The sequence below is a fragment of the Oncorhynchus kisutch genome, linkage group LG15 (assembly GCF_002021735.2).
Source record: "Oncorhynchus kisutch isolate 150728-3 linkage group LG15, Okis_V2, whole genome shotgun sequence".
In the NCBI taxonomy this organism is placed as follows: Eukaryota; Metazoa; Chordata; class Actinopteri; order Salmoniformes; family Salmonidae; genus Oncorhynchus; species Oncorhynchus kisutch.
In genome coordinates, this window is record NC_034188.2 from 9,149,044 (window position 1) to 9,162,723 (window position 13,680).

Consider the following 13,680-nt stretch of genomic DNA (forward strand, 5'->3'; position numbering starts at 1 on the left):
TGACAACCTGAACCAGGTTGCAGGCACTGGTTACAGTTTGAAGTTTCTTCTTGAGTGGGCAGCTTGTTGATAGCTAGGCCTAAGACCCCTAGACATAACAAATCAGGTTATAGACCATGTAGCTAGGCCTAAGACCCCTAGACATAACAAATCAGGTTACAGACGATGTAGCTGGGCCTAAGACCCCTAGACATAACGAGTCAGGTTACAGACCATGTAGCTAGGAGCCCTAGACATATCGAGTCAGGTTACAGACCATGTAGCTAGGCCTAAGACCCCTAGACATAAAGAGTCAGGTTACAGACCATGTAGCTAGGAGCCCTAGACATAACGAGTCAGGTTACAGACCATGTAGCTAGGCCTAAGACCCCTAGACATAAAGAGTCAGGTTACAGACCATGTAGCTAGGAGCCCTAGACATATCGAGTCAGGTTACAGACCATGTAGCTAGGCCTAAGACCCCTAGACATAACGAGTGCAGCAAAATCAGTAGGATAGTTATTGGGTTCGTAACAATAAACTTTAGCTGTCTCCATCTAATGTATCTTCATTATGCACAGAATCTGCATGTGAGAGAATTACATGTTAATAAAACATACTAATCTTTTATTTTTCACAAGAGTCCAACCAAAGACTGTTGGGAACAGTTAAACAATATTTAATTTATATACCCATTAAATCCCAGTACTGTGCAGAGAATGTTTGTGTCTGTGTATGTGTATGTGTATATGTGTGTGTGTGTGTGTGTGTGTGTGTGTGTGTGTGTGTGTGTGTGTGTGTGTGTGTGTGTGTGTGTGTGTGTGTGTGTGTGTGTGTGTGTGTGTGTGTGTGTGTGTGTGCAAATGCGCCTATCAAAGGGGTTTCTTCTGGACTGATACAGAAGTGACATTAATTTCCCATCTCCTTGATGTATTCCTCAAGGTCCATCCTGCCATCTAGATGGAGAGAAGTTATCTCCCTTTGGGGAGCAATATCATAGATCATAAATGGCAAGCTTTGCATAAATAAATAATCTATATGAGTACATTAGAAGTCTGTCCCATGCAAAATTATGTCCCCGAGGCTAAATTCATAAGTAGCTTTAGTAAACATTAGTATTTAATATTTGACTTTCTCAATTTCCTTTTCAGGAACGAAAAATGGAAATCACAACCATGAATGAACCATTAATCACAACTGGTCAACCACAACCATAATGAAATCATTAATCACAACTGTGTTGTCAACCACAACCATAATGAAATCACTAATCACGACTGTGTGGTCAACCACAATCATGATGAAATCACTAATCACGACTGTGTGGTCAACCACAATCATGATGAAATCACTAATCACGACTGTGTGGTCAACCACAATCATGATGAAATCACTAATCACGACTGTGTGGTCAACCACAACCATGATGAAATCACTAATCACGACTGTGTGGTCAACCACAACCATAATGGTGTCAGCGCCATGTGTATAGGTGGCAGGGAAGTCAGGTGCAGGAGAGTCAAAATGGAGTGTAAAATGGAGTCTTTTAATGAATGTCCACGTAACATGCTCCATAACACTAAATAAATACCTGAACAAACAGGAGTACGAGGACCCGTCGCGCACCAAAACAAATAAACAACACTGACAATAAAACAATATCTGACAAAGACATGCGGGGAAACAAAGGGTTAAATACACAACAGGTAATGAATGGGATTGAAACCAGGTGTGTGGGAAGACAAGACAAAACCAATGGAAAATGAAAAATTGATCAATGATGGCTAGAAGACCGGTGACGTCGAATGCCGAGCACCGGACGAACAAGGAGATGCAACGACTTCGCTAGAAGTCGTGACAAATGGAATCATTAATCACAACTGTGTGGTCAACCACAATCATGATGGAATCACTAATCACAACTGTGTGGTCAACCACAACCATGATGAAATCACTAATCACAACTGTGTGGTCAACCACAACCATAATGACATCACTAATCACGACTGTGTGGTCAACCACAATCATGATGAAATCACTAATCACGACTGTGTGGTCAACCACAACCATGATGAAATCACTAATCGCAACTGTGTGGTCAACCACAATCATGATGAAATCACTAATCACGACTGTGTGGTCAACCACAACCATGATGAAATCACAACTGTGTGGTCAACCACAATCATGATGGAATCACTAATCACGACTGTGTGGTCAATAGTAATCTATGAGATGAAGCCTAATAGGGAAACATGCTGAAAACTGTGTCACCAAAAATGTTCACCAAATAAATGTCAGCAATCAGATATAATCAGCCTGGCAACATGCCTAGCCTGTAAGACATGCCTAGCCTGTAAGACATGCCTAGCCTGTAAGACATGCCTAGCCTGTAATACATGCCTAGCCTGTAAGACATGCCTAGCCTGTAAGACATGCCTAGCCTGTAATACATACCTAGCCTGTAACACATGCCTAGCCTGTAAGACATGCCTAGCCTGTAAGACATGCCTAGCCTGTAAGACATGCCTAGCCTGTAACACATGCCTAGCCTGTAATGTAAGCAGACCACTCTGCAGTGGCAATGTCTACATCTGGCAACATGCCCAGGCTATAACGTAAGCAGACCATTGAGTGATTGCATGTGTGTAAGAGAATGTACAACTCATATAACCGCATCACGTATATAAGTATAATGAAGCCCATAGGCTACCCGTTTACTAAACGTCCAAGGAATCAACTGGGATGGCAGAAGGCAAACGAAAACACTCTGGAATGGAAAGGCTTGACTGTGCATCGTCATACGGCTCAGCTATTTATGTGAATTAGGTAGTCAAAGTAATATACTCCATTAAAGATATAGGCATAGACTGCAGTGTGTGTGTGTGTGTGTGTGTGTGTGTGTGTGTGTGTGTGTGTGTGTGTGTGTGTGTGTGTGTGCGCGCGCATGTGCGTGTATGTGTATGTGTGTATGGATGTGAATGTGCTTGTGTGTGTGTGTATGTGTATGGATGGGTGTGTGTGTGTGTGTGTGTGTGTGTGTGTATGTGTATGAATGGTTGTGAGTGTGTGTGTGTGTGTGTATGTGTATGAATGTGTGTGTGTGTATGAATGTGTGTGTGCGTGTTTGAATGTGTGTGTGTGTGTGTATGTGTATGAATGGGTGTGTGTGTATGAATGGGTGTGTGTTTGCATGTCTGTATACTGTGCTCTCCGGTGACATTCATTAGACTGAGGGGATTCTGAAGGAGCACTTAAACGACAGGATTAATAATGTCTGCTCTGGTCAGTCATGTTGAAACACTATTAGCAGCTAGCCTGGTCAGTCATGTTAAAACACTATTAGCAGCTAGCCTGGTCAGTCATGTTCCCACACTATTAGCAGCTAGCCTGGTCAGTCATGTTACCACACTATTAGCAGCTAGCCTGGTCAGTCATGTTAAAACACTATTAGCAGCTAGCCTGGTCAGTCATGTTCCCACACTATTAGCAGCTAGCCTGTTCAGTCATGTTACCACACTATTAGCAGCTAGTCTGGTCAGTCATGTTACCACACTATTGGCAGCTAGCCTGGTCAGTCATGTTAAAACACTATTAGCAGCTAGCCTGGTCAGTCATGTTACAACACTATTAGCAGCTAGCCTGGTCAGTCATGTTAAAACACTATTAGCAGCTAGCCTGGTCAGTCATGTTACCACACTATTAGCAGCTAGCCTGGTCAGTCATGTTACCACACTATTAGCAGCTAGCCTGGTCAGTCATGTTAAAACACTATTAGCAGCTAGCCTGGTCAGTCATGTTACCACACTATTAGCAGCTAGCCTGGTCAGTCATGTTACCACACTATTAGCAGCTAGCCTGGTCAGTCATGTTAAAACACTATTAGCAGCTAGCCTGGTCAGTCATGTTCCCACACTATTAGCAGCTAGCCTGTTCAGTCATGTTACCACACTATTAGCAGCTAGCCTGGTCAGTCATGTTAAAACACTATTAGCAGCTAGCCTGGTCAGTCATGTTCCCACACTATTAGCAGCTAGCCTGTTCAGTCATGTTACCACACTATTAGCAGCTAGCCTGGTCAGTCATGTTACCACACTATTGGCAGCTAGCCTGGTCAGTCATGTTAAAACACTATTAGCAGCTAGCCTGGTCAGTCATGTTAAAACACTATTAGCAGCTAGCCTGGTCAGTCATGCTACCACACTATTAGCAGCTAGCCTGGTCAGTCATGTTACCACACTATTAGCAGCTAGCCTGGTCAGTCATGTTACCACACTATTAGCAGCTAGCCTGGTCAGTCATGTTAAAACACTATTAGCAGCTAGCCTGGTCAGTCATGCTACCACACTATTAGCAGCCAAGTTAATAATGGGTTAATTGATTGTTTTTGTATCACAAAGTGCGAGCAGCTATGCGAATTCGGTGTTTTAACTATCAACATAAATCGTAGAGACTACACAGGACTGCATACCAGTGGGTTTAGATGGTGAAAGAAAATTCTCATGACACAAGCCACAAGCAGCACATACAACAACTCCGTAAGGTCCACTGAAGAAAGATATGTGGGTATTGTGTGAAAATGTACCAAATACGTGGACATTTTTCTCAGGTGTCAACCAACACACGGCTCCAAAACTCAATTTTGTCAATTCCTCCTGCAAACGGAGTTGAACTAATTAAGGTTGGACTAATTAAAGCTTTCCAAGCAGAATAACGATAGTATATTGTATTTGTATTATGGTGGCTATGGATGGCGGATCCTGCTGGCTCATAATACATACGATGACCTTGGTAATTAAAGCTTGATTCATCTTAAATAAGATATAGGGGGAATGTTGCAAGTTTAAAAAAAAAGAGCATTTGTTTTGTGTTAGGTACGTTCATAAATAATTGTGTAATTTGTGAGAGGAAAATTTATGGTCTTGTCTATCACAACTGAACACCACACAATGGTACTCACACAATCAGATCATAATAGTTTTTTTTTTAAACGTCTTTTTTTGTTACACATCACTAAAACACAACGAAACAAAACACATCACAACACGACATAATAACATAATAGGTTAACCAAATTCTCCATTCTTTCTCACTGACTACAAAAATACTTTCTATTTCCTGTTGATGTTGACAGGGTTAAGGAGATAGGGTAGCTAGGTCCTTATCTATGTGGAGTCCCAAAATGAGAAGGTCGTGTTTTAAAAAAAATCAACAATGGCTCCCATCCATGCAGCCAGGCAGCACTACAGTGTTCCTAGGGGCTGTATGTGTGGGGAGGAGAGGCAGGATATTAAAGGGACTGTATCTCAAATAGATCCCTATTCCCTTTAAAGACCACTACTGTATATTGCACGACCCATAGGACTCTAGTGCACTACAAAGGGAATATGATGCCATTTGGCACGCACACAAGGTACGCTGCTGCAGAGGGAGGAAACAAATACATTCAGAATGCATTTCAGTTTAATTGCTTTTGAGCAATACTCTTGTCTCGTTGCATTCTCCTCATAGTCACAAACCTCTCCTCCTCAAGGCTGTGTTGGTGACTAACGCTAAACAGTCACACAGCTTTTTAAATATCTACAATGATCATAGAGCTCTTCTCATTAAAAGCTTCTCGGCTCTCGAGGTTAAAACTTTTTTGCTATAAAGGCAATAGAGTGCCATTTGGGATGCAAGCCAGAAACTCCTCGTTGAGTTTGAGTCTAGAAACTCCTCATTGTGTTTGAGTCCAGAAACTCCTCATTGTATTTGAGTCCAGAAACTCCTCATTGTGTTTGAGTCCAGAAACTCCTCATGGTGTATGAGACCAGAAACTCCTCATTGTGTTTGAGTTCAGAAACTCATCGTTGTGTTTGAGACCAGAAACTCCTCATTGTGTTTGAGACCAGAAACTCCTCATTGTGTTTGAGTTCAGAAACTCCTCATTGTGTTTGAGACCAGAAACTCCTCATTGTGTTTGAGTTCAGAAACTCCTCATTGTGTTTGAGACCAGAAACTCCTCATTGTGTTTGAGTTCAGAAACTCATCGTTGTGTTTGAGACCAGAAACTCCTCATTGTGTTTGAGAAGAATATAGGTAATACACCTCTAAAGGGAAGGAGAATGACACTGACACAGCCGACCCACAGCCAACCTACAGCCGACCCACAGCCAACCCTCCAGGGGAAGGAGAATGACACTGACACAGCTGACCTACAGCCAACCTACAGCCGATCCACAGCCAACCCTCCAAGGGGAAGGAGAATGACACTGACACAGCCGACCCACAGCCAACCTACAGCCGATCCACAGCCGACCCTCTAAGGGGAAGGAGAATGACACTGGCACAGCTGACCCACAGCCAACCTACAGCCGACCCACAGCCAACCTACAGCCGATCCACAGCCGACCCTCTAAGGGGAAGGAGAATGACACTGGCACAGCCAACCTACAGCCGACCCACAGCCAACCCTCCAAGGGGAACGAGAATGACACTGACACAGCCGACCCACAGCCAACCTACAGCCGATCCACAGCCGACCCTCTAAGGGGAAGGAGAATGACACTGGCACAGCTGACCCACAGCCAACCTACAGCCGACCCACAGCCGACCCTCCAAGGGGAAGGAGAATGACACTGGCACAGCCGACCCACAGCCGACCCACTGCCAACCTTCAGCCGACTCACAGCCGACCCTCTAAGGGGAAGGAGAATGACACTGGCACAGCCGACCCACAGCCGACCCACTGCCAACCTTCAGCCGACTCACAGCCGACCCTCTAAGGGGAAGGAGAATGACACTGGCACAGCCGACCCACAGCCGACCCACAGCCGACCCTCTAAGGGGAAGGAGAATGACACTGGCACAGCTGACCCACAGCCAACCTACAGCCGACCCACAGCCGACCCTCCAAGGGGAAGGAGAATGACACTGGCACAGCCGACCCACAGCCAACCCTCCAAGGGGAAGGAGAATGACACTGGCACAGCCGACCCACAGCCGACCCACTGCCAACCTTCAGCCGACTCACAGCCGACCCTCTAAAGGGAAGGAGAATGACACTGGCACAGCCGACCCACAGCCGACCCACAGCCGACCCTCTAAGGGGAAGGAGAATGACACTGGCACAGCTGACCCTGTATTATTCTATTGTAAAACTATTCACCCAGTAAAGCCGTAAACAGAGGAAGGGAATAATGAATTATTCTAAGCAGCAAAGCCATTGCGCGACTGGGTTTGAAGAGAGGAGATGATTATGCATTTCTTGTTCTTTTCCCCTCTGCATGTTAACGCTAGACCGGCTGGGGAAAGGCTGGATTCAGCAGAGTGCAGCCTGGTTTAATGTCCCATGCGCTCCTCATTTCTACACTGCTCTGCATTTAGAAAATACAGTCTGTCCGTGGCCCAAATCACACCCTATTCCCTACACAGTGAACTATGAGCCCCAGGTTAATAGTAGTGCACTATGTGTAGGGAATAGGTTACTGTGTAGGATGCAGCCTCTTGGCTGCTGCAACTGGCATTTCCCCTCTGTAATGTTGAATCAGAGTAGTGACCTGCTAACTGTGGCAATATATTGAGAAAGAACAACAACAACAAAGAAACTAAATATATCCCGTTCCCTTCCAATTGGAGAGGCTGCAGTGAGCACACGTATCACCCAGGATGCAGACATCTACACCGCCCTACCAAGCTAAAAGGCACACGTATCACCCAGGATGCAGACATCTACACCGCCCTACCAAGCTAAAAGGCACACGTATCACCCAGGATGCAGACATCTACACCGCCCTACCAAGCTAAAAGGCACACGTATCACCCAGGATGCAGACATCTACACTGCCCTACCAAGCTAAAAGGCAGTAACTGTACCACGTATCACCCAGGATGCAGACATCTACACCGCCCTACCAAGCTAAAAGGCAGTGACTGCTCATTTGTTCGAACATTTGTTTCATGTCATTTTTGCAACATTAAATACATGCTTAATCATGTGGACAAGTATCCTGCCTCTATTGTATTGTGTTCAGGAGAAAATAAGGGCGTCATGTTCGCAGTAACTGTATAAAGTTACTATTTAACCAAGGTAAATAAAAGGCATTTTTCTCAGTTCCACGCTATGAGCAGTTACTGTCTTTTTTGCTAAAAAAAACAACAACATAATAACACAAAATGAAAGAAACCGTTTTTCAGTGTGATTGGTATGTCAGGAGAAATATCTTTATTTGATTCAGACACAAAGACTCGTAGACACACAGTGGTTGATCTGGAGGACGAACGTCTTGAATGTCTTTCTGTCAAGCTGCTGTTGACAAGGCATCCTTGGAGGGATGCTTTCAACCAGACCTTCATGGCGTGACTCAATGTGAATCACATGTGTTCACAGAGCGCCCAGACCTAACACGATACTGAGGAGAGTCAGACACGTTACCGAGGAAAGTCAGAGACTAGGGGGAGGACTGAATGTCATTCGTTGCACACTGAAGGTTTGGAATAAATTGTGTCTCTAGAGGCTTATGTCAAGAATATAAGACTCTCTGTATCCATTGAACCTGTCTGCAGACAGCCCAAGTGACTCTTGGGTAATGATGGGTTTTCTCTGCTCTTTTCCCAGATTGACATTGCATTGGGACATCTCTATGTCACTTGTATGACAGCTCTATGTCACTTAAGCGCCTGGATGCTATAACTGGGCACATTTCTCAGTTGTTAGACACTAAGGCTAACAGGCATGAATATGCACACATGACTGTAATTTTTATTTTATTTTAATAAAAGCGTTGGCTAAATGTTATTATTATTATATTATTACATGAGAAAATGTACATCTCACACCCAAATCAGTTATGTCTGGTGCTTCTACATCTGCATTGCTTTCTGTTTGGGGTTTTAGGCTGGGTTTCTGCATAGCACTGTGTGACATCTGCTGATGTAAAAAGGGCCTTATAAATACATTTGATTGATTGTGCTCATAGCATAAACATAACATAAACTCAGGCCCCTGTCTTTCAAAGATAATTCATAAAAATCAAAATTACTTCACAGATCTTCATTGTAAAGGGTTTAAATACTGTTTCCCATGCTTGTTCAATAAACCATAAACAGTTAATAAACTTGCACCTGTGGAAAGGTCGTTAAAACACTAACAGCTTACAGACGGTAGGCAATTAAGGTCACAGTTATGAAAACTTAGGACACTAAAGAGGCCATTCTACTGACTCTGAAAAACACCAAAAGAAAGATGCCCAGGGTCCCTGCTCATCTGTGTGAACGTGCCTTAGGCATGCTGCAAGGAGGCATGAGGATTGCAGATGTGGCCAGGGCAATAAATTGCAATGTCCGTACTGTGAGACGCCTAAGACAGGGAGACAGGACGGACAGCAGATCGTCCTCGCAGTGGCAGATCACGTGTAACAACACCTGCACAGGATCGGTACATCCGAACATCCCATCTGTGGGACAGGTACAGGATGGCAACAACAACTGCCTGAGTTACACCAGGAACGCACAATCCCTTCATCAGTGCTCAGACTGTCCGCAATAGGCTGAGAGAGGCTGGACCGAGGGCTTGTAGGCCTGTTGTAAGGCAGTTCCTCACCTGACATCACCGGCAACAACGTCGCCTATGGGCACAAACCCACCATCGCTGGACCAGACAGGACTGGCAAAAAGAGTCATGGTTTTGTCTCACCAGGGGTGATGGTCAAATTCGCATTTATCGTTGAAGTAATGAGCGTTACCCCGAGGCCTGTACTCTGGAGCGGTATCGATTTGGAGGTGGAGGGTCTGTCATGATCTGGGGCGGTGTGTCACAGCATCATCGGACTGAGCTTGTTGTCATTGAAGGCAATCTCAAAGCTGTGTATTACAGGGAAGACATCCTCCTCCCTCATGTGGTACCCTTCCTGCAGGCTCATCCTGACATGACCCTGCAGCATGACAATGCCACCAGCCATACTGCTCGTTCGGGGCATGATTTCCTGCAAGACAGGAAGGTCAGTGTTCTGCCATGGCCAGCGAAGAGCCCGGATCTCAATCCCATTGAGCACGTCTGGGACCTGTTGGATTGGAGGGTGAGGGCTAGGGCCATTCCCCCCAGAAATGTCCGGGAACTTGCAGGTGCCTTGGTGGAAGTGTGGGGTAACATCTCACAAGAACTGGCACATCTGGTGCAGTCCATGAGGAGGAGATGCACTGCAGTACTTAATGCAGCTGGTGGCCACACCAGATACTGACTATTACTTTTGACACCCCCCACCCCCTTTGTTCAGGGACACATTATTCAATTTCTGTTAGTCACATGTCTGTGGAAATTCTTCTGTTTATGTCTCAGTTGTTGAATCTTGTTATGTTCATACAAATATTTACACATGTTAAGTTTGCTGAAAATGAACGCAGTTGACAGTGAGAGGACGTTTCTCACGCCCTGACCAAACCAAAATAGAGACATAAAAAGGATCTCTAAGGTCAGGCCGTGACAAGTACTAAATATGCATCTGTGTTCCACCACTGAACAGACATAAAATCCTTATATAGATGTAGGATATTCATTTGAGCCAGTTTGCTACAGCAGGAAAATAATCCCGCAACAGGAAATGTGAATTATTATGTGAATTATAAATTATGGACATTTTTGTAGGGTTGATACATTTTTTTGTTAAGGCAAATCAAGTCTGAAATTTCAAAGTGAAAATGACAAAGGATTTATAAAACTAAGATACACTACACGTTTGCATTTCCTGTAGGGAAATTCTCTGAATCAAAAGAGTGATCAAATTAAGATCCTACATCTGTACCTGCATAGTCGCACATGGAAGAAGGACATTTGTATTATGTTGCTATTCCCTATAATAACAAAAATGAGTAATGCCCTGCAAACTTCCAGATTTGAAGCTTTTGAGATAAATCCTATAACATGGGAACATGACAGTGCACATGATGAGTGACTTGGTAACACACAATTATCATGGTGAAATAAGTCATTAGAGGAGATGAAGATGGGATAGATAAGACAGTGAGGATAGGATAGAATAAGACAGTGAGGGTAGGATAGATAGGATAGATAAGACAGTGAGGATAGGATAGATAAGACAGGATAGATAGGATAGATAAGACAGTGAGGATAGGATAGATAAGACAGTGAGGATAGGATAGAATAAGACAGTGAGGATAGGATAGAATAAGACAGTGAGGAGAGGATAGTGTCATGAACCTTGCCGAAGATGGTGCCTCTTCCTGTTCGGGCGGTGCTCGGCGGTCGTCGTCGCCGGCCTATTAGCTGCCATCGATTCCCTTTCCGTTTGTTTTTGGTTATTGGGTAATTGGGTACACCTGTTTTGTATTAGGGTTTGTTTGTAGGTTATTTAAGGGCACTAGGCCCGCTGGGTATTTGTGCGGGCTTGTTTCTTGTTACTCTGTTGGATGGTGTTATTTTGTTTGTGTCTTTATTCTCCAGACTATTTTTGTCCTGTTGTTTGGACTGGTAACTTGTATACGCCCTGTGTGTTGGCGTGAACGTTTTTGTTGCGCCGGTGAATACATTTGACAAATGACTGAACCCTGCTCTCTGCGCCTGATTCCACCCACCACTCCTAGTTTATCGTAACAGATAGGATAGATAAGACAACGAAGATAGGATAGATAAGACAGTGAGGATAGGATAGAATAAGACAGCGAAGGTAGTGAAAATATAGATCTACATTCCACCACTTGATAAATACACCCACTTCCTTATTATCAAAATTGTTTTAATAAATACTGTAGTTCAGTGTTGAGACTAAGGTTGAATGGCGGGACCCTGTTACCGAGACTTACTACCCAAAACCACTCCCTTTTCCCGGGATAAATAACTGTGATGTCTAAATCTGGGTTTATCTACGGCCCTCTCTCTGGTCACTGCATGATCAACTCTCAGCGTGGGGACCGACATCCTATCTCATCTTTGTAACTTTTTTTTTATAGTGACAGACCGAATGCAAGTCTAATTTACACATCTCTGTCTGGCTATCGTGGGGGGTCTACTTATTTATATTTATTGTAAAGATGGTTTATTTATTTATTGCAGCAGCTGAGTTTTAAAACATTCATATATCATAGCTTTAAATCAGTGCATGAGCTCTCTCTCTCTCTTTCCCAGCCTGTCTTTCTCTATCTCCATCAATTCCATTGAAATTGCATTCAAAATAGATAATCATGTTCGAGGTTGTTATACAGTGGTGCATTCGAAAGTATTCATAACCTTTGACCTTATTCACATTTTGTTACATTACAGCCTTATTCTAAAATGTATTAAATTGCTGTTGTTTTTTTCAACAATTTACACACAATACCTCATAATGACAAAGCAATAACAGTTTTATAGAAATGTTGAATAATTTATGAAAAATACAAAACTAAAATATCACATTTACATAAGTATTCAGACCCTTTACTAAGCGTTTTGTTGATGCACCCTGGTCAGTGATTACAGCCTCGAGTCTTCTTGGGTATGATGTTACAAGCTTGGCAAACCTGTATTTGGGGAGTTTCTCCCATTCTTCTCTGCAGATCCTCTCAAACTCTGTCAACTTGGATGGGGAGCGTCACTGCACCGCTGTTTTCAGGTCTCTCCAGAGATGTTCAATCGGGTTCAAGTCCGGGCTCTGGCTGTGCCACTTAAGGACATTCAGAGACATTCAGAGACATTCAGTGTCCTTAGGGTTGTTGTCGTGTTGGGATGGTGCCAGGTTTCCTCCAGATGTGACACTTGGTATTCAGGCCAAAGAGTTCAATCTTGGTTTCATCAGACCAGAGAGTCTTGTTTCTCATGATCTGAGAGTTCTTTAGGTGCCTTTTGGCCATTTCCAAGTGGGCTGTCATGTGCCTTTTACTGAGGTGTGGCTTCCGCCTGGCCACTCTACCATGAAGGCCTGATTGGTGGAGTGCTGCAGAGATGGATGTCCTTCTGGAAGACTCTCTCATATCCACAGAGTAACTCTGGAGCTCTGGCAGATTGACCATTGGATTCTTGGTCACCTCCCTGACCAAGGCCCTTTCCTCCGATTGGTCAGTTTAGCTGGGCAACCGGCTCTAGAAAGAATCTTGGTGGTTCCAAACTTCTTCCATTTAAGAATGATGGAGGCCAATGAGTTCTTGGGGACCTTCAATGCTGCAGAAAAATATTTGGTACCCTTCCCCAGATCTGTGCATTGACACAATCCTGTCTAGGAGCTCTATGGACAATTCCTTCTACCCCCTTGCTTGGTTTTTTCTCTGACATGCACTGTCAGCTGTGGGACCTTTTATGTGACCAGTTTCAGGAAACCAGGCGTATGTCGCGTGTCACTACTTCACAGGACAGCTGTTTCAAAGTAAACTTTTTTTATATCAAAATGTGTTCTTTGGCAGAAATGCCTTCTCAAACATGTGAACTTTCATGTGCCATAATAACAAACTTGTATTTCATCTGTAAATAAAATTGTTAAGTCACCTAGTTGGTTTAGCCACAGAAAAAGTGAGCAACCTTCCCGCTAGCCGTGATTGGCTGAGATAACGAGTGGGCTGGACATGCCTAGAGATGAGTTTGGATTGGTCTGCCATATAGAACGCTTCTGTCTATTTGAGCTGGTCAGGTAATCCTCTAGGTACTCCTCTCTAACGCTGCTTTTTATAAATGTATTGTGTAGTAAAACGGCATAAGCCGTTTTCTCATGGCTACCCATTTTTCTCCAGGGAAATATG